Source organism: Globicephala melas, chromosome 11 (assembly GCF_963455315.2).
Source record: "Globicephala melas chromosome 11, mGloMel1.2, whole genome shotgun sequence".
Lineage (NCBI taxonomy): Eukaryota > Metazoa > Chordata > Mammalia > Artiodactyla > Delphinidae > Globicephala > Globicephala melas.
Genome location: NC_083324.2, coordinates 88,085,472 through 88,112,798, shown reverse-complemented (window position 1 = coordinate 88,112,798; position 27,327 = coordinate 88,085,472).

Below are 27,327 nucleotides of genomic sequence, written 5' to 3'. Positions count from 1 at the left end.
TACCAGGAAAAAAGCCTAAAGTTTACAAAAGCAAGAGAAAATATAAATACAGGTTTCCCTGCTATCCAAAAGTAGAGCATTCCTGTAGAACCTTTCATAAACCAAAATGGTATAAAGCAAAGAAGCAGTTACCTTCGGACACATCTTGCTAAGAGATGCACAAAATGAGATGAAATCTTTTGCTAATTAACTTCTTTATATGTGTTAACTATCTTTAACCTCTGAAGAATTCCGTAATATATATTGTGCTCTTCTAAAAAAGAAGAATACGATGTTTAAAGAAATTTGGAAGCATCTAAAGTCAAAAGTCATGAAGCTTGAATCTGAGGTCTTGTCTGTGGGACTGAAAGTCCAGGCTCATTTCTTTTTCTTTATTATATATTACAGGTGTACAACATAGTGATTCACAATTTTTAAAGGTTATACTTCATTTATAGTTACTATAAAATATTGGCTATATTCCCTGCGTTGTACAATATATCCTTGTAGCTTATTTTATACATAATAGTTTGTACCTCTTAAGCCACTACCCTTATATTGTCCTTCCCCCCTTCCCTCTCCCCACTGGTAACCACTAGTTTGTTTTCTGTATCAGTGAACATGCTTCTTTTTGTTACATTCACTAGTTTGTTGTATTTTTTAGATTTCACACCTAAGTGATACCATATGGTATTTGTCTTTCTTTGTCTGACTAATTTCACTTAGCATAATGTCCTCCAATTCCAAGTTCATCCATGCTGTTGCAAATGGCAAAATTTTATTCTTTTTTATGGCTGAGTAGTATTTCATTATATATATATAATGAACACAATATATATATAGGTTGCTTCCATACAAAAACACTAATTTGAAAAGATGCATGCATCCCAATGTTCATAGCAGCATTATTTACAATTGTACAATTGCCAGGCTCAGTTCTTTATCCACAAGCTTCTTACACTTTCACGTACATCTAAACTACCTAGGGATCTTGTTAAAAATGCAGATTCTGAATCAGTAGGGGTGGCTTGCAAATAACTGCATTGCCAAAAAATTCTCAGGTGATACCAACTCTGCTGGTCCAAGGACTACACTAAGAGTAGCAAAGCAGTTTACAATGTTTTGTAAGAAATTTGAATTAATAAAATAATTGGAATGCTAAATAGCATTTTATTTTAAATGCTATTTTTAAATTGAAGTATAGTTGATTTACAATGTTGGTTTCAGGGTGTACAGCAAAGTGATTCAGTTATAATCTTTTGCAGATTCTTTTCCATTATAGGTTATTATAAGATATTGAATATAGTTCCCTGTTCCTTGTGCTGTACAGTAGGACCTTGTTGTTTATCTATTTTATATATAGCAGTGTGTATCTGTTAATCCCAAACTCCTAATTTATCCCTTCCTCCCCCGCCTTTAGCATTTCTAATAGAACCATAAAGAATAATTATACAAAATATATATAGTAAATATGTTAAATATGTACAATTTTTGTATTAAAAACTCAGGTGTTTTCACAGGATTTTTGAATTGTCTTTATGAATCTAGGTCTTAACTGCTCTAAAAAAAATCAGTGTTTGCTTAGTTACTGCAAGTCATGGATTTTTTTTTTCTTCCTGTTGTGGTGCATCAGTAGAGATTATTATTATTTTTTTTTAGTTTGTTTGGCTGTGTGGGGTCTTAGTTGCAGCACGTGGGGTCTTCGTTGCCACGTGTGGGCTCTGAGTTGCGGCATGCGGGTCTAGTTCCCTGACCAGGGATCGAACCCAGGCCCCCTGCATTGGGAGCGTGGAGTCTTAACCACTGTACCACCAGGGGAGTCCCAAAAGAGATTAATTTTCAAAGTACATCTTTTAAATTTTCCATCATTGACTTAATTAGGAATGATCATTTGCTAAAAATAAAAGTAAAAATGAACACCAAAAAGAAAATTAAAGACCAAGATTAATAATTCAGGAATTATTATAATATGAACTATAGGGGAAAGGAATACTTTCCCTTAAAATATTTTACCTTGAACTTCTTAAAAATTGGTGTTACATATTGCCTTGAGATCACTTCTGAGTTTGGAAAGTAGCATTTTTATATATAATAACCCAAGAATCTCCCAGACCCCTGTTCCTAACAGCTACATAAACTGAAGAGCATGCAGTCTTTGGTGTTCTGCCGGCAGCAGCATGGAGATAAGAATTCCCCCTATGAACACTGTGTTATCCTTTTGCCACTATCTACTGATTAAACCTCAAAGGCCCTTTCAAACTGTCAGGGAAAGCACACACAAGGCGTTCTACGTGGGTATGTATGGCAGGAAAGGACAGGGAGTTCTTGAATTTTACATTTTGTGAGTACCTGATTTTCATCCTTAAAGCATGGTGTGTTTCTGCTTTTAGATGTAGCATAGAATGTGCTGCTAGGAATGCTTCTGGTAATAAAGAAAACACCAGGTGCAAGCTGTAACTAGAACTCAGGGGAAATTATTAGACTCTAGCATATGAGGCAGTACAGGGTCAAGTGCAGGGCTAAGTAGAAGAGAGCTTCCTGTCGATTAGCAAACAAACAACTTCAACCTATTGGGTCACAGGTGGCAGGAAGCTTATATTATCAGCAAAGGGAAAATATGTATCACATGGGGAGCCTCAGAAGTGGAACATATAATACTGTTTCATCAGTTTGGTAAGAGTGGGGTAGGGCGAAGGTTGGAGAGAATTGAAAAATATAAATATTGTTCAGATGCACAGATGATGAACATGTTAACTCCAAATCTTGATCAGACTCACAGAATTGCCTATGGATTTGAACCAAAGTAATATTTAGAAACTTGGATCATTTACTGTCACAAACTGTATTTAATGTGATGGTGGATTCCAGGCTGGGGGATTCTTGATTCCTGGAGGGAATACTAGTTTCCTGGGGTATCTGCCTGGTGGACAGACATTTTCCTGAGAGCTCATTTATCTAAAGATGGTTCTTGATTTTTGAAGTATCTCTGCTAGAAGATGCTGACTAGCCAGGTCCAGTCTCTAGATGGGGCTACTGGAAGAGAAGGAGAAAGACCATGTTGTAGTTGGGGAGAGCAGGCTGCACGCTGTCACTAACAAGGCCCTGGTGGCTCCTGAAGTGCTTACTCCACCTGCCCTAAAGGACAGACATAGCCGTTGGGTCCTTCCTTCCCCAGGGGCTTTGAAATTGGGATGAGATCATATTTATTGCAGGGCTTTTCTAAATTTTATATCAAGTACTCTGCTGGCGTTGCTTATAATGCTTTAGATCACCTGATGGAGAGATGTCAGGGAAGAAGATTCCTACTCTTTTCCTCACCCAGGGGTCAAGCTGCATGTTTTCAGATATGGAGAAAAATCACTGGTTATGGAAATTTTTTATGAAAGTGACTGTATCCAAAACAAGCCATTATGATAATGCGGTCTTCCTTAAACTCTTTAAGGTTCACGTTAAGTCCTGGTTTAGGGTTTTTTAATTAACTTGCTACTGTCTCTTTGGTCTCTACTGACAGCAGTCTTAGACTTAAAGGCGGAAAGATTTTGGGTGCAGTCTATTTCAGCAATGGTAAATAGAGGTCAGATTGCATGCCAGTTCTGATCAATTGGTGTAGCTTTCTAGAGCCCTGGACTGAGAAGACTGCAGCTATGCCCGCAGGTCATTTAAGAAAAAAAAAATGTCATGATCAGTTTGTTATGTTTTCCATGGGATAAAATGGGAGAAATGGCAATACACTTTCTTGATCTTGACCAACTCTGTTATTTTATAGTTGAGGAAACCTCAGATTAATCAGTGCAAATGACTTTGCCAGAAAGTAAAAGAGAGAAAATTAAAACCTAGGAAGCCTAACTCCAATTTCTATGCTCTTTCCATTACAGTACCAAATTAATGCCTTTCACTTTTGATGACTATGTAGAAAATAAGGTATGAAAAGGAAGCCATGATTTGTTTATTAATTATTATACACCATTGGGAAGAGAATATGGAGTCACATGAATTTATCTCATATGAATTTATATCCCTTTAATTTATCCATGAACTGTCTCAATGAAGGTATACTTTATTATTTGGAGAATATTATAAGTACCAAACATGATCTGGAGACAAAAATTTGATATTGGAATAAAACAGATTTTTTGGTTAATATTTTGTAAGGTAGGAGGGAACTCTAGCTCTTTGGACACAGCGATTAATGGTTATTTCATGAATATATATAGGTATAAATAAGAAGGCAAAGTAGTGTAGTGGAAAAAAACACTGCAACAAACATGTGGGTTCAAACTTCGTAGCTGTCATGTAGCTGCCTATAAAGCTTTAGGAACATCATTAAATTTTTCTGGACCTTGGATTCCTCATCTGGAAAAATTTGGAGTAAAAAATACATGCCTTTATAATTATCATAAAGGTTGGAATCATGTATCTAAAGCTTGTGACAGTGTGACTAATAAAAGATAGCTGCTCAATAAATATTGACTTTTGCTATAAAATTTTACATAAAAGTAAATAAAAAATAAAATTCCAATTACATGAATTTGGAGAGTTCCATTTTAAAATCTTCCAAGTGCTGGGACATCACAACTTCTCCTAAATGCATTTAAAACAATGTTTCCAGAGTTGGCATGGGAGCCTACTGCATTCCTACCTGGGAATCTTGTTAAAACTGAAGATTTCTGGGCTTCCCTGGTGGCGCAGTGGTTAAGAATCCTCCTGCCAATGCAGGCAACGAAGACCCAATGCAGCCATAAATTAAATAAATAAATAAATAAATAAATAAATAAAGAAGATTTCTACGAATTGTCCCACCTTAGACCTACTAAATCAAAATGTCTGGGGGTGAAGTCTACTCACCTGTATTGTTTAACAAACTCTATTCTTGTTGGGAGCCTCAATGATCCTCTTCACCTCCAGAGTTCAAAATCAATAGAGAAGCAAGAAAAAGGACCCAACATATTACATTGATTACTCTTAAGATTTAGGTTGGAAGAGGCAAATTATGTCTGTAAGCCTGCTTTCTAATGCTGAGCCCCAGAATTAGAAAAGCATCCTCTCAGACACAGGTAATGCTGAACCAGGAAGACCTCACCACTGGGCTGCAGACTTCTGGAATGGAGGAGGAGAGAATGTAAGCTCTCTAAGGCCATCTTGATCCCTTGAGGCAGTGGCAGGATCACCTGGGCTAACGTGCCCACGTTTCTCCTTTCAAAATCAGAAGTAGGCCACTGACAAGCAAAGGGTAGCATTGCAGGCCAGCAATACCACTTGAATTTATATCCCTACACATGAAAGGCAACTTCATCAGTGAGGAGAAAACATCCACCACCACCCCCTTACACACATCCTGAGCTATTTTTATGCATATAGCTTAAAAAACTCATTGGTCTTGAGCCTATGTTTCTGTTCAGTAACCCTCCATAAAGTATCCCCAGCCTAACCCTAACATAGACTAAATGAGATTGTATGCCTGGAATGTTTGCAGGCGTTGAGTGTCTGAGTAAAGGTGGAGCCAGTGCAGCGCCGCAGCTGTGGTCTCAGACTAGGATGATGTGTAGTTATCTTCCCTCTCTCTGGGACACCTGTGACTGCTCTAAACTCCCAGAATTGTGAGAGGCTGTGACAAATGAGGGCTTGACATACCCTTGTCAGTTGACCATTTTTCCAAACACCAAACTCTTAATGAGGAAAGTAGGAATAGCAGAAAATATTAACATGTACATAAAATAATAGTTATGAGAAGAAAGGATTATTATTTAAGAACACAAATGATGTGGAAAAATCCAGACAATCTTTGGTTCTCTCTCACCTGTTATAAGCCGTGATATGCCAAGGATGTATTTATTATAGTTTCCCGTTTATGGAATATTTCTTATGCACAATGTTTGCAATAAAGGCTACATTATGACTACTATTGCCATTACTACTAAAGCTATGAATTATAACAAACAGTAAAAAGAAAGGTTATATTCTGTTTGAAAAATAAAACCTAGAAATCCAAGAACAGAGTGCTTTTTATTGGATTATAATTAACTTACAGTATTGTATTAGTTTCAGGTGTACCACATAGTGATTCGATATTTTTATACATTATGAAATGGTCACCATGATAAGTCTAGTTACCATTTGTCACCATGCAAAATTATGACAATATTATTGACTATATTCCCTATGCTGTACATTACATTCCCGTGACATTTATTTTATAACTGGAAGTTTGTACCTCTTAATCCCCTTCATCTATCAATATTTTGCCTGTCCTCCCATCCCATCCCCTCTGGCAGCCACCAGTTTGCTCTCTGTATCTATAAGTCTGTTTCTGTTTTGTTCTGTTTGTTTGTTTTGTTTCCTAGATTCCACATATAAGTGAAATCATACAATATTGTCTTTGTCTGACTTATTACACTTATTTTACCTTTAGGTCTATCCATGTTGTTGCAAATGCCAGTGGCAAGATTTCAAGAGAATAGAGTGTTTTAGTGGTCGGGAAAAGGCAAGGAAACAAGGGAGCTACGTGTCTGTTTCTTCGAACACAATCTCCTCCACTAACTAGAATTTTTTCAATAGTAGGCAAGTATGAATTATTTAAAATAGAGTTTGGCTGATGGAAAGATGAATGGGTAAAGAAGCTGTGGTGTGTATATATATATATATATATATATATATATATATATATATATACATACACACACAATGAAATATTACTCAGCCATAAAAAGAATGAAAGAATGCCATTTGCAGCAATGTGGATGGACCTAGAGATGGTCATACTAAGTGAAGTAAGCCAGACAAAGACAAATACTATATGATGTCACTTATATGTGGAATCTAAAAAAAAAAAAAAAGTGATACAAATGAACTTATATACAAAGCATAAATAGACCCCCAGACATAGAAAACAAACTTATGGTTACCAAAGGGGAAAGCGGGGTGAGGGGGGATAAATTAGGAGTTTGGGATTAATATATACATACTACTATATATAAAATAGATATGCAACAACGACCTACTGTATAGCACAAGGAACTACATCAATATTTTGCAATAAGGGAAAAGAATCTGAAAAGAGTATTATATATATATACTTGAATCACTTTGCTGTACACCTGAAACTAACACATTGTAAATCAACTATACCTCAATTTTTAAAAAATGCCATCTATATACTAAAAAAAAAATAGAGTTTGGCTGGGTGCTTGATTGCAAGAAGATAGTTACAACATTTCTGATAAAGTATTAATCTAAAATATGTAAGAAATAGTTATAAAATATACAACAGAAATAAAATCCTAGTGGGCAAATGAAACAATCAGTTTACAAAAGAGAAATCTAAATGGTTGAGAAATATAAGGAGAGATGTGCAGCCTCATTGATAAAGAAATAAATAAAAATAAAATACCAGCTTATATCTATGTGGTTGGCAAAAAATAATTTAGGACAGTATCTAGTGCTGGTGAGCTTGTGGAGAAACTTGTACCCTCAATCACTGCTAATTGTTGTGAGGGCTGGTGCAGCCCTTTTGAAGAACAATTTAATAGTGAAAATAAGTTAAAAATTCCCTGTGCTTCAGCAATTCTCTTTTGAATTTTTTTCCATGGGGAAAAACTTATACAAATATTTTTCTGCAAGAAACCATTACAAAGATGAGGTATTTTGTTGAAGTACTATTGATGGAAGCAAAGAGTTGAAGACAACCTAGGTGACCATCTTGTGAAGAATAGAGAGGTAAAATATAGAATATGCACCAAAAGGAATGATGTACAGGAGGAATGAACTGAATCTATAAATGGAAACATGGCAGATTTCAAAAACAGTGCTACAGTGATAAAAGATAAGAAATGTGAAATTAGTAGCAAACTAACATTTGTATACATTTTAAAATGACCAGACTTCCCTAGTGGCGCAGTGGTTAAGAATCCGCCTGCCAGTGCAGGGGACACGGGTTCGAGCCCTGCTCCAGGAAGATCCCACATGCCGCGGAGCAGCTAAACCCATGCACCACAACTAGTGAGCCTGCGTTTTAGAGCCTGTGAGCCACAACTACTGAGCCCATGTGCCACAACTACTGAGCCCACGTGCCACAACTACTGAAGCCCATGCGCCTAGAGCCCATGCTCTGTGACAAGAGAAGCCACCGCAATGAGAAACCCGCACTCCACAATGAAGGGTAGCCCCTGCTCGCTGCAACTAGAGAAAGCCCGCATGCAGCAGCGAAGACCCAATGCAGCCAAAAATAAAATAAATAAATACATTTATAAAAAAATAAATAAAATTACACAGAACGTCATATTTTTTCATAGATAGACATATAAGAAATAAGGGCCTGAAATTTAGACTGAATATACATACCTCAAATACTTGAGAATGGGTATTTTAGGGGAGGGGAATGGAATTGGATAAAAGAGATGCAGAAAAAAAAAAAGAAAGAAAAAAAAGAGGAGAGTTGCATTAACCAGAGATGGTAGCATGCCAGGCGTGATAGGTGTGATCGATGTAATTCTGTGTATCTATGGATCTTAAACACATAATTACACATTTTAAATTATACAGAGAAGTATTAATAAAATAGAGATCGCTGGGCATTTCTTGATACAGTAGCTCCAGATTTTTCACTAAAATACCAATGTGGGCAAAGAAAAAGGTAAAAATAATACAGAAAATCTGTTGCCAGAATCTGGATGAATTTCTGTTAAGTCTCTTTAATTACCAAAGGCCTGATGGTAGAGATGACCAGAAATACTCTCAGATCCCACTTCCTATATCAGAAGCAATCAAGAAGCAGATAAAAATGATCAGTTAGGTTTCTTGGCTGCAGTATTGTTTGTAATAGTGGAAAGCAGAAAGTTATCTAAAGGCTCAGTAGTCAGGGAATGGTAAAATAAATCATATCATAACCATATGGTAGCATATAATATACCCATTATAATCATGTCTTTGAAGAATACTAAGAACATAGACACTATGTATAGTATTAAGTGAAAAGAGTAGACAACAAAAATTATATAATATGGTACCCTTTTTATTTAAATACTTAAACATATTTGTGTATATACCAAACATTGGTAAATTGCTAAGTATACCAGCATATTGACAATGGATGTCTTTGGATGTTAGGAATAGACATGGTTTTCATTGTCTTCTTTTCTCCATTTAAAAAATTTTTATAATGAATAAATGATAAAAATAAAAACAATAGTAGCTAATACTTGCTAATTGCTTAGTCTGTGCCAGGCATAGTTCTAAATACGTCATAGGTATAAACTCTTTCCATTCTCACTGCATATCTTTTTTTTTTTTTGAAGGTTGTTCCAGGAACTGGCAACAAAGACTAGATATATTCTTTATTGTATTACAAGCATATTAATAACAAGTATTTATTAAGGACTTGATATGCAACAGTACATTTAACTCTCACAAAGCCTTATTATTATCATCTCCATTTTACAAATGAGGAAATTAAGTCTCAGGGATCATATGAGCCCCAACTTCATGACACTAGTAAGTGGTAAAGATTCGAAGTCAGGTCAGTTTACTGCAGAGCGCATGCTGGTAACCACAACGCATCCTTCCTTACTGTGTACCCTTGCGCAAATCACTGTACCGCTCCAGACTATCTAGTAAAATGAAGAGGCTATGATTACCAAAGTTCCTTTCAACTCCAGTGTTTCCCTTTTTCATTTAAATTGTTTCAAAACACCGTAATATCCTGCTTATGAGTAAAGAATAATTTACTGTTACTCTGCTGTTGGACATTTAGGCTGCTTCCAGTTTTTCCTTAATATAATTAACCCTGCAGTGAACATCACAGTGCACTGGCTCTCCTCACTGCAGATCTTTGAAGTAGGTACTATAATTGCATCTACTTATCTTACACTTGGAGGTCCCTGAGACAGAAGTTGAGCAAATTACTCAATGGCATTTTGGTTCTGGAGTCTGAGTAGAACCACTGTACACACTGTCTCCCCAGTTTCCTTATTCCACAGCTGGAACTAAGGCTTAATGTGAATTCACATTGTAAGATGGTGGTCTCTTAATAACAGCTTTGGGACCAGTAGTACCATGTGAGAAAGATAATGGGGTGGAAGGGGAAGCAGGAGCCTGAAAGAGAGGAAAATCCTTTGCAAAACAGTGCTCTCAGTTGTAGAGCCAAGTAATATACTCAGTTGTTTTAAGAAGAGAAAATAATTAGCTTAATTTAGTTTTGCTTGGTGTGCTTCCTCTGAGAAAAGCGTATGTGGGCAAAAGAGACTCATTAGCTCCACAGTTAGCCACCCAGATATCTGGGGGGCTGCATGCTTTTGTACACACTGATAACGGTTCTTGAAGGGAGTCCTCAGTGGTGGCTGGCGGAGGGCGGGGGCGGGCGGGGTTCTTCTTTAAAGAGATCACTGAATGCAAAGCTCTTCACCCTTGGGGTGACTCACAGACAGCAGGTCTTCATCCCCAGTGAGATCTTGGCATCGAAAAGGACCAGTGAGACTGTGCCTGCCAACCTTTAGCCCATTTCCATTTGTAAGAATCTCTGGATAAGCTGTTGCTCTCATGGTTTTACTTCCCTTATTTGTGATTTTGTGAAGTGAAACCCCAGATTATTAGTCAGGGCTCTCTGGGGAAACAGAACCAATAGGAGATACATCTATATCATCTATATATCTATATCTGTATCATTTATGTCATCTTTATCATCTATATCCATATCTATATCTATAGCATCTATCTTCCTACATATATAGGAATAGGCTCACACAGTTATGGGGAACCAAGAAGTCCCACCATCTGTTGTTTGCAAGCTGGAAAAGCCAGTGGTATAATTCAGCCCTAGTCTGAAGGCCTGAGAATTGGCGAGCTGATGATGTAAGACTTGATCTGATTCAGAGAGCTGGAGAACCAGAAGCACCAGGGTCTGAAGGCAGGAGAAGTAAGTCTCAGCTCAAACAGAGAGAGAAAATTCACGCTTCCTCTGCCTTTTTGTCTATTCGGCCCTCAACCGATTGGGTGATGCTCACCCACACTAGTGGCAAAAAGTCAAAGCTTGCCTTTAGCATCCAAGTAATGATCCATTGTCAGGGTTTAAATGCATTCATTGCTCCTTCAGAATTTAGGTGTAACTGAAGAGGTTTCTGTGATCATCTGGTATTTGCAGACCTCACTCTGTCACGTGAAAGAGCTGTCCCATCATCCTTGTCCCATCATCCTTCTCCCTTACCACCCAGACCAATCCTAATTGCTTCGAGCTCTGATCCTGGGCTCTTTTAGTGCCACCAGAACCTGATTAAACTTTTAGATGTTTCACAGGGGCTGTAGGCTCTTGTCAACACTAACCTGTTATTGTGCCCTTCGAAGTACTTTTTCTCTAGTGTTGCGGTGAACTGGGAGATCTTATTTAGCATTTATTAAATAGTAAATAGCTAATTACTCAAAGTAGCTATTTACATATTGAATTTATTTTTCTTGGCATCTTTAATGTCGGATTAACATTTTCTTCCTACAGCTGGAAGATACTTACACAGAATAAAACATTCCCTTATTTAATCTCAAGTGGAATATACGATAAGTGTGATCATTTTAATTTGTGTCATTTATTAGTAGGAGAGAGGTATCATACAGGTGGGATGCTCCATCACACGCCAATTAGCAGGTGGCTTTGAGGGCAAGAGAGAAAACACTTTCATCAAGGGGATCGTAGCAGTCACAGAAGTAGAAGTTCAGCTATGGGAAAAATAGAGGAAATGACATTGGGATGTGTGATTTTGGAAACTGGGGACAGAGCTTAAAGCAGTAATAATAACACTGTACAGATATCCTAAGAGAATACTCAAAATAGAAAGTCTGGCACTCTCTTTGTAAAAATTCACATTTTCTTTTTTCTAATCATGAGAGAACCACAGAAAGTTAGATCTGAAGGAGACCTTACTGATCTAATGAAAGTTCGTTACGTAGATGCGGGAACTGAGGCACAGAGGAGTCTTATTCAACGTACTTTAAATTAGTACCGTGGACACGTGTAAAATCCAAGCCTGCTATCTCCTCTTCTGGTGAATTTTTAAAAAATATATATGGTAGCTTTTTCTTTTTTTTGCCTCCAACATGCCCTTGTCAGTTGGTCCTCTGATGGCCCATATCAAGGTGTTTCATTACACTGCACTTATATCAGGGAGTGGTCCAATGTATGTTTTTAAAAGAGGATCATGACACGCTCACAAATAGAAATAAAGAAAGAGCAAAATAGAATAGGGGCACAAAGCAGCCCATGGCTTTAGAATTTGGAAATATCTTTATAAGAAAGCAAAGTTAACCACAGAAAGAAGGGGGTATTGGTTTTGTTAAGGAGTAGCACTATAGTTCACTGTTAATCTCATTGACCTGTTGAGCTTCTTTTGTTATTTGAAGGCATAGATGCAATATATCTCTGTTTTTAACAAGCATTAGAAATTCAACAAATATTTGTTTAATCATATGAACAAACTTGATTGTAAGATTCGTTGAAACAGGAAGTATGTCAGTCTCTTTAGTTTCCAGCACTGAGTGCAGAATCAATTTTATTAACTGTTTGAGGAAGTATTTTGGACTGATTAAATGCCACATGCTCCTGGAGGCTTTTGGAGACCAACCTTCATCCCTCGGTTGATGTATTTGGGGATGATTTTCCTTGGTATGTGTATACTGCCCATTTTCAAATGGGGGGCTGATACTTAAAGGTAGATAGCTTCTGCTGGACTCTCTGCCCTCACTCTCCACCCTTCTCCCCGCTGCTCTGTGCAATGGAGGCTGATTCACATGAACTGCACCAACAAGCTCCCATGCTCTCTGGTTTCTGGTTGGGTTCAGTCAACGTGGAGCCCTGATGGGAGACTGGAGGGAGAAGATTTGGGTCCAGGTATTTATTCCTCTAGCTTCCTCCCTGAGAAGATGCTTCAAAGTTGTCTATGTCCCTCAGCCTAAGATCTTAGGGTCTCAAGGTGGCCTTCTAGTCACTAATTTCTTCTTCTAAGTACCAATGACCACTCTCTTGTCTCACTTTATTGGGTCCAGGAGTGAGAGTGGCTCTGCTGTTATTTCTAGCAGGTTATGATGCTATTCCTTATAGTTTTCCTACATCCCACCCACATACTTGTAAATAGTTTATTATGCCCTCTTCAGATTACCCTAGTTTACATGTGTCAGCTATCTCATCTTGGACTCAATGCCTAACTAATTAGTACTGTGCTAAAACATAAGTAAAAGAAGTGAAGAGCTGAAATCTTTGCCCTATTTTGTTGCTCTCCTTGACAACCCTCTAACTCGATCTTCTGGCTCCTCTCATTTTAACCCCACCTTCAGCCTTTGCATCTTGGTTTACCAGGTTTTTTCATGTTACCCTCAACTCCCCAGTCTCACGCAAACTTATCTCCTTCACCTGGTTTCAGTCATGTGTGGAATGATTTCACCTCCCTTCCATGTGTTCCTGGAGTACATTGCCTGAGATTCCCCAGGCCTGCTTCCTTCATGGGACCAACCCCTGAAGACAGCTTTCTGACAAGTTACAACTGCATTAAGAATGAGCCACTCGTGTGTCCCTTTACTTATCTACGATAGGACAATTGTTGCAAGTGAACCCACTCTCTTTCATGTATGAGAAAACCATTCCCTCCTATACTGCATCAACTGAAACTTCAGTCATCTCCCTGCCACTCAGGTTGGTGTCTTGGCATACATATTTTACGAGGTTGCTGGCCCTTAGTCTAACAGAGCAATACCTTTAACAGATGAATTCCTTAAGGTTGGGACCTTGGGTTATACAAAATTAAATGAGTTCCCTGATGTTATCAGTTCTGTAAATCCAAAGTTTTGTTGTATTTACATAAAATGAAGGTCCATTAAATTTTATCCTCTTTGTACTCTATCCCCAAAATGGTATTATAAATTTTCTTCTCCTGGAGTTCTTAATGATCCAAAATAGACTCTTTAAGGAGATCTGCTGACAGTGTTCTGAAACGTAGACCTGCTGCCCTAACTATAATTTTTTTTCACAGAAGGTCTGGCTGCTGCTGTTTGTAGATTTGCCTTAAAATCTGTGCATGTAAAATATTAAACACTAAATGCTGAGACATGGTAGATAAAAATACTTATGTCTCTCTGCCTGCATATCAGGGGAGAGGACTTTGTTAGGAAATATTCATGAGAAAGTAAGGGACTGTTGATGAAGCAGGGCTCAGATGCTCCTTAAATGTCAGGTCAGAATCAATAATAGCTTTGAGACTTTATCCTAGTAGGAATGGAGTATGAGAATCTATCACTCTCCAGGATAGCCTTCAGAGGGGAAAGAATGGAGGAGGGATTGGTGAGGATCTATCAGTAAAGCATAAGAGTGATTTTTGGGTTCAATACTAGTAATTACTAGACACCTGAGAGTGAATCTGACAGACATCAAGATAGAGAATCTTCTAGATATCTCACTGAAGAGTATATATGAGTCACAACTGCCCTCTAAGAGCGTTTATGATTCAGAAAGTGTCTCTAGGTTCACTGACCTGCTAGAGAAGTGTCCTCACAAGAGTAGGCTGAGTAAATTTCAGGGTACCAGTAAACTACCCCACCATCCAAAAGTCTCCCAAGTCATTAAGAATGCCCTTAAGATGGCTCCCTGAAAGTCACTGTAGCTTGAAACTGTAGGAAACTATTTTTACCTCAGAGGCTTCTGAGCTTTGTTTGGAGGAGGAAGAGAAACATCTTCTTGATCTAAGAAAATGTGTTAAAATAGGTGAGGAGTAGCTACAAAGAATCTGGAAGAAAAAGTATTGGTTTGCTGGGTCTGATCATGACAATTGGTTGGAGGGCTGGAAAGTATGGGAGCCATAGCAACAAGTTGATAGCAGTGTTGCTATTGGCATCTTGAATCAGGATCCAAACATATGGTCGACTTTGGAATGTTTCCTTATTAAAAGAAAGCAAAAAGATGCCATCTTACTAGCAGCCATCTATAGTTCTATAAGACTGTCACCACTAAACCCTGTAACTTCTCCTCTCTGTGTTCCTAGGTCCAGCCCCTCCTTCTCCATAAAGTCTCACTTGACGAACCTTGCCCACTGTGAACTCACTGTACCCACTGTGTAGACCCTGACACTTATTTTCCTAGCCTATATATTTAGATAACTTACAATTAGATTATAATCTCATGAAATGAGGGGCAGCATCTCTCAGCCTTCTTTAACTCTCCAACATTAGCACTGAGTCTGCCTTATAATAGTAAGTTCTTAAAAAATACCCTGGTGACAGACTGATAAAATAATGCTTAATAAATACGCTCGTTGTTAGGCTGATCCTGACATTGCCGTCATATTCTAGAATATTCTCGGCTAGCTAGTGAAGTCAAGCCATTTTGGCCATTAACATTGCTTGGTTTCCTATTTGTCTACTGCTGATACTGTGTCAGGTATTTGACCTTAGAGACACACTGGAGACACGCTGTACCTGTATTTAGTTTTTCAAGTGTTCTATAATATGTTATTTCACCTACATAGGTATTGAACTTTTGAGCAAAGATGGATGCTTTCCTAGGATGGCTTCCTGTGCAAGAATAGTGAATGAAAATAAGTGAAGGAAAGAATGAATGGCTCATTGAATTGATGACCCTGTATCCCTCAAACCTTTCTAATTTTTGGAACTGAGTCTTCCACACTGTAGGCTGAGCCTCACGCCAGACCTTGCTATCTAGGACAGGGACTAAAAGGAATCATGTCAAGAGATCTAGCTAGTCCTTCTGTTGGTCATAATCTGAACTAGTGGCCCTGTTTTTCAGTAACTCCCATCTCGAAAGTCTCTGTTCAATGCTGCATCCCCAACTGGATTTCCTATCTCTGAACTTGTAAGATCTTCTTGACTGGATCTCTGATTCCTGATGTTATGTCTCCTAGTGTCATATTAGCCCAGTAAAGGGGGTTAGGTTTGATCCTAAAGCCACTGAAAGTTTTATGTGTAATTGTGTTAATCTTCAGGTAAAGCCCACTGCTGTCTGGATGAGTTTTCAGCTTCTCAGCGTGGCATGTGAGGGCACCCAGCATCCAGCCGATGCCAGTTTGTCTGCTTCTTATCTTGATGCTCCTCCCAGAAGAGTCTCCATTACTTCTAGAATTTTCCATGTTCCTTCACCTTTGGTTCTTCCTCTTTGGGACAGTTTTCCCTTTCCTTTTCCCTTGGTTAACTTTTACTCAGTCTTTAGGTTTCAGCTTAGGTATTACTTCCTCTACTAAACTCTGGTATATTCCCAAGGTACCACACCCTTGCCTTATCAAGCATAATATCATACTGGATCTGAATATCTTACCTGATTTCTATATTCCCCATTAGATGCTGAGTTTCATGAGGCCAGAGACCACAACAGTCTTCTGCATCATTTTATCCCCAATGATCAATATCCCTTTAAATGAGAATGAATATGTGAAAGGGTGGATATCAATCTCTCCTACTTAGACCTCCTCTGACACTTTGGATTCCTAAGATAATATAAATTCCAGCTGTGATCCAGAATGAGGAAATATGTCTGGTTTTCTTTGTAGACTTGTGTCTCTCATACACATACACTCACACACACACACAAATAGAAACTGAGAAATGGATAGCAGTGGGTGTCAAGAACTCAAGGAAAGCCTTACCTTACTTAGTGGAAAATATATTTTCTATAAATGTGCTTGGTAAAATGAATTGTTACTAAATTAAAGTAAATAAAGCTACTTAAAATCGAGGGTCATTTGACAGATCCATATAACATAGTGATTCCCACCTAAGCCCAGGCGTCATCTCATTTGCCTGTTTTCTCAGTGTGTGAAAAGCACTCAGAAAATTCACAGCTCGTCAAATGATAAGGAATCACCCAGTTTGGGAAAATGTTCAGATCCAGAAATGACAAAGCCCTGCTTCTTTAATGAAGCAAAAATCTACTTTCTTTGGTTTGCAGAATTGAACTTTGCAAAATGGATTTTCCTGAGAGGCTCATTCATGACTTAGAAAAATCTTGTTGAATGAGTTGACGAAGGTGTTAAGGTTGAAGATGAAATAGACGTGAGGACCAAGCAGGGACACACTGGCCTCTGGGTCTTCTGAAACCACTGCAGAGAGCAGAAGCTCCGATGGGCCAAACCAGTAATTCTTCCGTAGTTTTTATTTGACTCTGGAACCTGTGGATCTGGAAAACAGTCTGTTGTGACATCTTAAGTCTTCAGTGTGGCACGGCCTTGCATTCATGGAAAGGGGGGTGGGTTCTACAATAAATGAAAACCGTTTCAGAGGACTGTCCTGTAAACAGTGCAGAGTCAACACTGCTGGCAGCAGGCAGCTGGAGCCTGCAGCAGACGCTGCTTGCATATGGTTGCCTTCTCAGCTTTCAAGAAAACAGGTTACTGAAACCCACCTACCTGTCCTTCATCAGCTGATGTGTACAGTACGCACAAGCCGTTGAGAGGAAAACAGAATGTCCTGAAGGGGAGATACACTGATGCTTTGTTCCTTCAGATGTTATATAACTTTCACCTCCAGGATAATAGAAACATCATGTTTTCCACACTTCTCACTTTGAAATATATACTTGGCTGTGCTGAGGCCCTTAGGGCTCTGGCTTTCCTTTTTGACTTGTCATTCTGTTTTGTCATTACATAAAGTGTGAACTTGGGAGCTTGGCTCTCTGAGACACGGGGGTAAAGGCGGCTGTTGAAGTCATCAAATTGGCTGAAAGCCAGTTTCTCACACCTCCTCACCTTGGCTCTGAACTTAACTGCATGCTGCCATCTCCTAGGGTTAAAAGAGGGAACTGTCCCCTTCAAGGACCGTGACTCTGGGACCCCTTTGCTTTGCCAGTTGGCAACTTTTCCCACTCTGATCACCCTTACATTTTTGCCCCTGAAAGTAATTGAAGTTCAAAAAATGTAAGGGAAATTCATGATTCCATCTATAAACAACTGAGGTAAATTTAACATAGTATTTCATGCTACCCAGTACTACTTGTTTGGGTTTAAAGTATGAAATTTGTTTGTTATGTTTTCAGTTCTTTTACTCTTTAGACCCTTCTCTCAGATTCCAGTTCCTGCAGGGGAAGATCTGGTCAGTTTAGTGTACTTTCTCTCTTTCTCTACTCCGAGTCTGAGCCACCTTTAATCCCATGTTAGTTTCTGGAGGAATAAAATGATGTCTTATTTAGGTACTACACAATTTGGAAGTCCTCAAGACCACCCTCACTTCTGACATCAGTTGCAAGTTCAGGGATAATCAAGACCACATTCAGGTTTAATAGTTTGCTAGAAGGACCCAGAACTCTCTCAGGCTTGTGGTTTATTACAGCAAAATGATTCAGATTAAAGTCAGCCAAGGGAAGAGGGGCATAGGACAGGGCCCCGGGAGAGTTGCAAGCAGGAAGCTTTCAGTTACCCTCTCTCGGTGACTTACGTGGACAGTGTATACTTGTCTCAGTAACCATGTGTGATGATACACACAGAGTATTGACAACTGGGGAAGCTCACCCAGCCTTGGTGTCCAGAGTGTTATTGGGGCTCAGTCATGTAGACATGCTTGACCACCCGTGTGTCTGACCTTAGACTCTAGCCCCTTCAAAGGCTGAACTGATACAGTAAATCACATTTTCAGCATAGACTATCTGGCATGTCCCAAGTTTGTAAGCACACTCTTATCAGGCAGGACATTCAAAAGGCTTAGACCTCTTAGGAGCCAACACAAAAGCCAGACCTGTCTTTGGGCAAGAATAATCCTTTGCTGCATAGGTACTTTATGCCTCCAGTTAAAAATGTTTTGGTCTTTTCCAACTGTTAGAATTTTTTTTTTTTAATAAATTTATTTATTTATTTATGGCTGCTTTGGGTTTCTGTTGCTGCGCGCGGGCTTTCTCTAGTTGTGGTGACTGGGGGCTACTCTTTGTTGCGGTGCGCAGGCTTCTCATTGTGGTGGCTCTTCATTGTGGAGCACGGGCTCTAGACGCGCGGGCTTCAGTAGTTGTGGCTCGTGGGCTCTAGAGAGCAGGCTCAGTAGTTGTGGCGCACGGGCTTAGTTGCTCCGCGGCATGTGGGATTTTCCCGGACCAGGGCTCGAACCCATGTCCCCTGCATTGGCAGGCGGATTCTTAACCACTGCGCCACCAGGGAAGTCCCTAACTGTTAGAATTTTTGTTGTTGTTGGTTTTGTTTAGAAATATATATATATATATATATTTTTTTTCGGTACGCCGGCCTCTCACTGCTGTGGCCTCTCCCACCGCGGAGCACAGGCTCCGGACGCGCAGGCTCAGCGGCCATGGCTCACGGGCCCAGCCTTTCCGCGGCACGTGGGATCCTCCCGGACCGGGTCACGAACCCGCGTCCCCTGCATCGGCAGGCGGACTCTCAACCACTGCGCCACCAGGGAAGCCCTAGAAATATATTTTTTAACCAGCAGAAACATTTTAGTTTGACATAAATGAATATTTGGGGTCTCCTTCTTGACAACCTTGCTACCAGGTGGTATGTTTCAGAAGGCAAGTCTCAGGATGAATTCTGCCATGTATACAAACCCTTATTAGCAGGCAGGTGAGAAATAAATTTTGAAAAGAGTGCAAAAACACTTTTAAAATTCAATAAAGTCTTGACTCTCTGTCCTTTTAAGGCATTCTACCAACCTTGAGCAAAAAGGTCATTTGAGGCAGATATGAAAGTGTTTTAGCTTCATGATTAGATAAGTAGTTAGATGACAGAATCATTTTGAGTCTGAGCACAGAACCCAGTGTCCTAGGTCCAGGGGGCCCTTTCTTAAGGTTGTAGGTTGCTACTGCCATCAGATTCTTACATTCTGTCCAGCAAATGCGAAAGAGGTATGACACATGTATATATGATATATGATATTCTGCCAATCTTGAACTCATTTCAGCAGTGGAAAACCAATTCTTATGCTAATTATAAAACCCTTCAGCAGTGGTAAAACCTTCAAGAGAGTTGATACTGGTAGCTCTCTGGAGTGTAGATTCTTGATTATTCTTTCAGATGCTAACTAAACACTCCATAGTATGTATCCTAATTAGAATACATCGAATGTTAACTAATTAACCCTAGGATATACACAAACTCTAACCTGTGACTATATCACACTATCTATGCCGAAATATTTTAAAGTACACCTTAGACAATATAAAAGGCCCTTCTAGAAAAGGCTGTTTCTTCAGCTCCTCTGATTTCAAAGGTTCACCTGGATTATTTGATCTTCTTTCCCCCTCCCTCCCTCCTTTCCTCCCTCCCTCCCTCTCTCCCTCCCTCCGTCCCTCCCTCCTTCTCTCTTTTCCCCCTCCTTCCCTCCTTTCCCCCTCCTTCCCTCCTTTCCCCCTCCTTCCCTCCTTCCCCCCTCCTTCCCTCCTTCCCCCTCCTTCCCTCCTTTCCTCCCTCCCTCCTTTCCTCCCTCCCTCCTTTCCTCCCTCCCTCCTTTCCTCCCTCCCTCCTTTCCTCCCTCTCTCCCTCTGTCCCTCCCTCCCTCCCTCCCTCCCTCCCTCCCTCCGTCCCTCCCTCCCTCCTTTCCTCCCTCCCTCCCTCCTTTCCTCCCTCCCTCCCTCCTTTCCTCCCTCCCTCCATCCCTCCCTCCCTCTATCCCTCCCTCCCTCCTTCCCTCCTTTCCCCCTCCTTCCCTCCTTTCCTCCCTCCCTCCCTCCTTTCCTCCCTCCCTCCCTCCCTCCCTCCTTCTTTCCTTCCTTCCTTTCTTTCCCAATCTTCCAGTTTTGTCATAAGACCCCTTGGCTCCTCACATCTCCTTTCTCTCACTATCACTTCACTGGCCCAATTTGAGTTTCTTCGGCATAAGTCCTAGGACATATTCACAGGTGAGAAAGTATCACTTATTCTGGCAAAATTTTATGGGTCATTCTTAAAGCACTTAAAGCATCCCACATTTATAACTTCTCTATTCATTCAGCAAATTTTTATAAAATCCTACTGTTTGTCAGTAAACTTTTTGTTTTTAAGGAGAGTGGTTCTGAAAGAGTGGTCCGTAGAAACCTGGTGGTCCCTGGGACATGTTCAGAATCTGCAAGACCAAAACTGTTTTCATAATAACCAGAATGTTATTTGCCTCTTACATGGTATTGACGTTTGCAGTGATGTTGCAAAAGCAATGGTGGGTAAAACTTCTAGCATTTAATAATCAAGGCAGTGGCACCAAACTGAAGAGCGGTTACCCTAGTCTTTCTGGATAAAAAACAAAAAGCCAGTTTCTTTTAAAATTGTCTTTAATGAAGCAATACAATTTATTAATTTTATTAAACCTTGACCCTTGAGTAAACATCTTTTTAATATTTTGTGTGACAAAATGGGAAGTATACATAAAACATTTTTGCATTATATTGAAGTACGAAGGCTCTCATGAGGTTGAATTGTGAGCTGAACTGTTGGCTTTTTGCATAGAATACCATTTTTCCTTGAAAGAGCCACTGATACACAACCATACACATCTATGGTTGTTCAGATTTGTGTATTCGACAGACCTTTCCTTAAAAACATCAGTTCAAGGAAACAAACTACCATATTTTTTGCCAGGGATAAAATTGGAAATTTCAGGTAAAAATTTACATTTTTGAAAACTTGTGTCTACCCCGAGCTTGAAAACTTCCCATTCTTAAAGATTTTTCTGATGAGCTTAATGGTGATACAAGGGTGACTTTCTGATATTGTGTAGTGAAATGTGTGAACATTTGGAAGATCAGTATAACTCAGTAAACGAATATTTTCTAAAAAGTATCAGTGTATAATGTCACAGAATTATGTGTGGTAAGAGAACCATTCAATGTACAAGATAGACCAATCAATTTTAATGTAATAGAGTAAAAATATTTACTTAGACAATTGAAGTTTACACATTGTAACTAAATTTTAAAAAACTTCCACTTAATTTTGGTGTAGTTTCAATAAAGAAATAATATCCATAATCATCTGAAAAGAGCTATGAAGATACTTCTCCTTTTCTGAAGTATTTATCTGTATGAAGTCAGATATTTTCCATACACTTCAGCAAGAGTAACCTCTCAACATGTAGAATATAGACCCTTATATGAAAATTCAGCTGCTTCTATTAAGCCGAACATTAAAGATATTTGCAAAAATGTAAAACATTGCTGCTCTTCTCACAATTCTTTTCTTTGGTAAATATAATTATCTTTTATAAAAATATATCATTTTCTTTAAAAATAATGGGTTTATCATCATTCATTTAAAATAAATATATATATTTGAATTTTTCAGTTTTAATGTCTAATAAAAAGTGACAAATATAACATCCATCACCATTCATAGTTACAAATTTTTTTCTCGTGGGGAAACGAGCAACTTTCAGATATGTAATACAGTATTATCAACCATAGTTACCATGCCCTGCATTACATCCCCATGGTTAATTTATTTTATAACTAGAAGTTTTTACCTGTTGATCCTTTTCATTCATTATGTTTCTTCTTGATGAGGTAGTATATCCTTTAATAATTCTTTCAGACAGGTTTGACTGTGGATGATAAATTCTCTAAGTCTTTGTATGGTTCACAAGTGAATGATAATTTAGTATATATTTTATTTTCACAGTTTCACTTATTGTGTTACCTTCTATCTCTGTTTTTGCTGATGAGAAATCTAACTCGTATTTCCTTGTAGACAATCTGTTTTCTCTTGGATCTAAATGCCTGGATTAGGCACAGTGGCAGAATTTTAAAAAAGGTGTGTTTGGGACAGATGATACTTCCAAATCCTACTGTACAGACAGATGTCAATTTTGCTTCTGAATTAGGCTTATGTCCCTGGGCCTTTCACTGTTCCCAGCCCATAAGAGGTATTCAATGTAATTGTTGTGGTTATTTGTTTTATTTTATTTTTTAGTAAAGAATGAATGAATGAGTGAATGAATGAATGAAAGAATGAATAAACCTTGCCAACTGTGTGGGCAATTATTATAAAACTTAAATTTCTTGATAGTGGAGATACTGCTGAAGGATGTTAATTTGAGAGTCTAGACACTAAAGCTTTGTTGATCACAGACACAAACTGAGAAGTCAGTTTGGTGGTTAGGATTGGTAGAAATCTTGTGTCTCATTGCATTTTGCAAGAGCTCAGACATTCTTGCTAAATTTTGCTGGCTGGACTGGAGTGGGCTTCTGACCCAGTGTGGTCAGAAATGGTGTGATTATAGGGGCCACTACATGCCATGCCTAGGAGTGAAGTCCTCAGGAATGTTTCAGGACTTTGAGTCCAGCCATGAGAGAAAAGCAAGAGGTCAGGAACAGAAGAGCTCAGAACCCATTAGTCAAGGAAATACAAGCTGATGTGAGACAAAAAGATCTTAACCAAAACAAGGGTGCATGATGTGGGGACCTGGTTCAGGATGTCACCTGGTTCAACTACAATGTCAGATCAGAAACTGTGGTGAGTTTACCGTGAAACCATGATGATTTACTCTGCCAACCGCATTTACACTTGGAAAAAAATATTCTTAATGTCACTTCTCTAAACATCAATTTGTGTAGACGGTCAACACCAGATGTTAGTAAAATCTCATTATCTGATTCTGCTTGTTGGTCTCACACCCTCCTTCTGGTAACCTGCTCTGGGTGCTTTGTAGAGAATATTGTCTGGATTAGCAATGATTTTTACACTCTCTTTTAACCACTGGAGATATGTAGGCTACTATATCTACTGCTTAAACCACAGGCACACACATACACACCCCTAAGCAGCCCTACACACACATAGACTTACACACAAACATACACTCATGTAAGTACTTAAGGAAAAGTCTAGGGACATGTATTGTCATATGCAGAAACTCAAAGCAAAATCTTTGAGATCAGTGAACTAAAATTTTGTCTGCCCCCCAGCCCCCCTGAAAAGGTTTATAAAGTTTAAAAACATGAAGAATACCCTTCCCCCCTTTCCTCTCAATCCAGGTTAAGTGCTGTGTGGTCACCTTCTTGGTTTCTGTGTGTGATTGAATCCTACTACCTGTATTGTTTATCTCTGAGCTTATCCCTACCGTCAAGTTCCTTTTCCTCACCCCATTGTTGCAGACAGCAGGAGGTGCCGTTCTTTTACAACGTTTGTGTTTGTGATTGTCTTTGACCCTATTCTCTTTCTTTTGAGTACTAGGGTCAAAATTTTGTTCTAGTCTGGAGTTGGTAATGTACATTTGCCTTTAAATCCCTCCCTGGGAAAACCTTGGTTTCTCTTAGAGGCTGGCATACCCAGCTCCCATCTCACACCTGCTTCCAGCTGCCACATTTCAGGAGCCTGCTGTGCTGAAACACATTAAAATGGCAGGCACTGACAATTTTACATAATCCCCAGAGCCAGGGAAGCTGGATCAAGGGAGAGTTTACCCAGTGAAAATCAAGCTGAAGAAAAGGTGAAAGAATTCAACTCTTTATTAGCAATTTTGAGTTCTCCATCTTGAGGAGCTGAGAAAGCCTGCCTCTGTGAGTCTGAGCCAGAGTACTAGATGCTATGTTCTAAATGGTTGGTGGTGGAATTGAAACTTATAGGCAACGCTGAAATGTACAGAAAAATCATTGTATTTCTACAAAACCGAACTCCAATTGCTAAGTCAGCTTAAAATCCCAATCAGGGCATTTTCCTTTCTAAAATATTCTCCACTCTTCTTCCAGGACAGTGTGTAGACAGGGAGTGAGAAGCTCCAAGGCAACAAGGAGGACGTATCTGCTTTGTAGACTCTCCCTGCTCCTTGTGTCCTTATTGGCCTCTGCTGAGATGACTCCTCTCTCTGTGGCTGTGGTTATTAGCCGTCTCCAATGGGTCCCAGTTGATGGAGCACATTGTTTTGTTGCACCTACCCAGTGCACCATCACTGCCCCTGGCTGCTGGACCACCTGCTAACCAGGTAGGTGCCCTACCTCAGTTTTCATGTACTGTTTGAAGCTCAGTGACATTATCTCCCAGGATTCTAGATTGGAACTGAGCATCTGGCATCCTTTGTTGTAAGATCTTCCTGCCCCTTGCAATGGCAGATGTCTGGCAGGAAATTGTAACTGTAGACCAGCACCTTCAATTTAAGAATTCTAAGTTCCTAATAGCATTGGGGGTTCAGTGTAACTTTATTTATTTATTATCTTTGCTTACAGTTTATTTTTTTTAATATCTCTATTGGAGTATATTTGCATTACAATGGTATGTTAGTTTCTGCTTTATAACAGAGTGAATCAGCTATACATATACATATATCCCCATATCTCCTCCCTCTTGTGTCTCCCTCCATATCCCACCCCTCTAGGTGGTCACAAAGCACCGAGCTGATCTCCCTGTGCTATTCTACTGCTTCCCACTAGCTATCTGTTTTACATTTGGTAGTGTATATATGTCCATGCCACTCTCTCACTTCGTCCCAGCTTAACCCTTCACCCTCCCCACGTCCTCAAGTCCATTCTCTATGTCTGAGTCTTTATTCCTGTCCTGCCCTTAGGTTCTTCATAACCTTTTTTTTTTTTTTTTTAGATTCCATATACATGTGTTAGCTTACAGTATTTGTTTTTCTCTTTCTGACTTACTTCACTCTGTATGACAGACTCTAGGTCCATCTACCTCACTACAGATATTCAGTGTAACTTTAAACATTTCATTTTCCATTGAAATGTGTTTTAGTTGTTTATGATTTGGTAATTTACTTTTTTTTTTAAAGTAATAGATATAAAACTGAAGGGTCCTGTACATATGTCTACAAGAATAGTTAATTTCTGATAAACTTGGTCACTTGTAATGTCAGTTCTTACAAGACCAGTTGTATAAAATGGTTCATCTCAGTGGTGATGTAACAAAAGGAGATGTGGTTCAAATAACTAAAGCAGATATTGGTGAGGAGATTTAGAAGTTTTAGAAGTTAAACATCTGCTTGATGTACTCAAAACCTGCAAAGTATAGGGTTTCATAACAGGATTCTAGCATCTCCTTTTGTCAGATGCCCCAGTAAACTGCAGAAATAGCTATCTCTTTTGATTTGATAATGCTGGTCTTTGATCTTAACAGTATTCAGGAAGGATGTAAGGTGAATTGGGGAGAAATTAAAATGTATACTGAGAGAACTATCTTCAATAACCATAAATTACTCTAAATGTGTGCATGCATATGTTAGCTTTTCTTGGAAATAAGTACTATTATTTCTTTCCTTGCCGGAGGACGGAAAAATAGGAAATGTAATTGACGTCATGAAAGTTTACAGTTGTGAAGCTAGGGGTACATTTCTATTTCTAAGTGAAGAAGGAACACTTTCATTGCAATTAGAGAATTATAAGGCAAGAGCCAATTCAGAGCTAGAGTCGTGACTGTAAGTAGCATTTACATCACAACATATAGTTTATAAAACATTACTTCATTTCATCCTCACAATGTTTTGGGGAAGTTACGTTCTTCCTAATTTACTAGTGAACCCGTCTGATAAGATTTACCTGATTCACCAGGTAAGTCAACTATGAAGTAAACTGGGATTTGCATTTTATAATAATGACTTAGCAAATCAATTCCCTAATAACAGATCTTCAGGTGCATTTATGTACATTTTTAAATTTTATTTTATTTTTTGCGGTACGCGGGCCTCTCACTGCTGTGGCCTCTCCTGTTGTGGAGCACAGGCTCTGGATGTGCAGGCTCAGCGGCCATGGCTCACGGGCCCAGCTGCTCCGCGGCATGTGGGATCTTCCCGGACCGGGGCACGAACCCGTGTCCCCTGCATCAGCAGGTGGACTCTCAACCACTGCGCCACCAGGGAAGCCCCCTATATACATACTTTTATTCAGTATTTTAGAGACACTGAAATAATGTCACTTCTGTAATACAACTTAGTCATTAACTGAGATTCATTTGCCTTAACTTTTCATCAGGAAACTTTTAAGTCTCTAGGAAAATAAAGAGAATTGTATAACGAACACCCATGCGTTTATCAGGTAAATTTAATCATTGTGTACCTTTCACCATATTTGCTTTATACATTTTTTGCTGAAATATCTAAAATAAATCATAGACTATGATATTTCATCCCTAAATACCTTAGAAGGCATACTCCCCAAGTAAATTTTTTCTATTTAACCACCTACTTAACCTGATATTATCATCCATAAGCCCTTAATATTAACTAATATCCCATCTATATTTAAATTTCCCTCATTAGCCTTTAAATGCATTTTAGTGTTGGTGTGTTCAAAGTGGGATCCAGTTAAGATCCACACATTACCTTTGGCTGTTTTTTCTTAATAGCGTTTCATCAGGAACTGATGTACCCTCCCTCCTCCCCTTTCCCCCATGCCATGGCCCTGTTGAGTAGACCCAGCTGGTTATCCTATAGAAAGTTCCACCATCTAGATTTCTCAGACTGCTTCCTTATTTA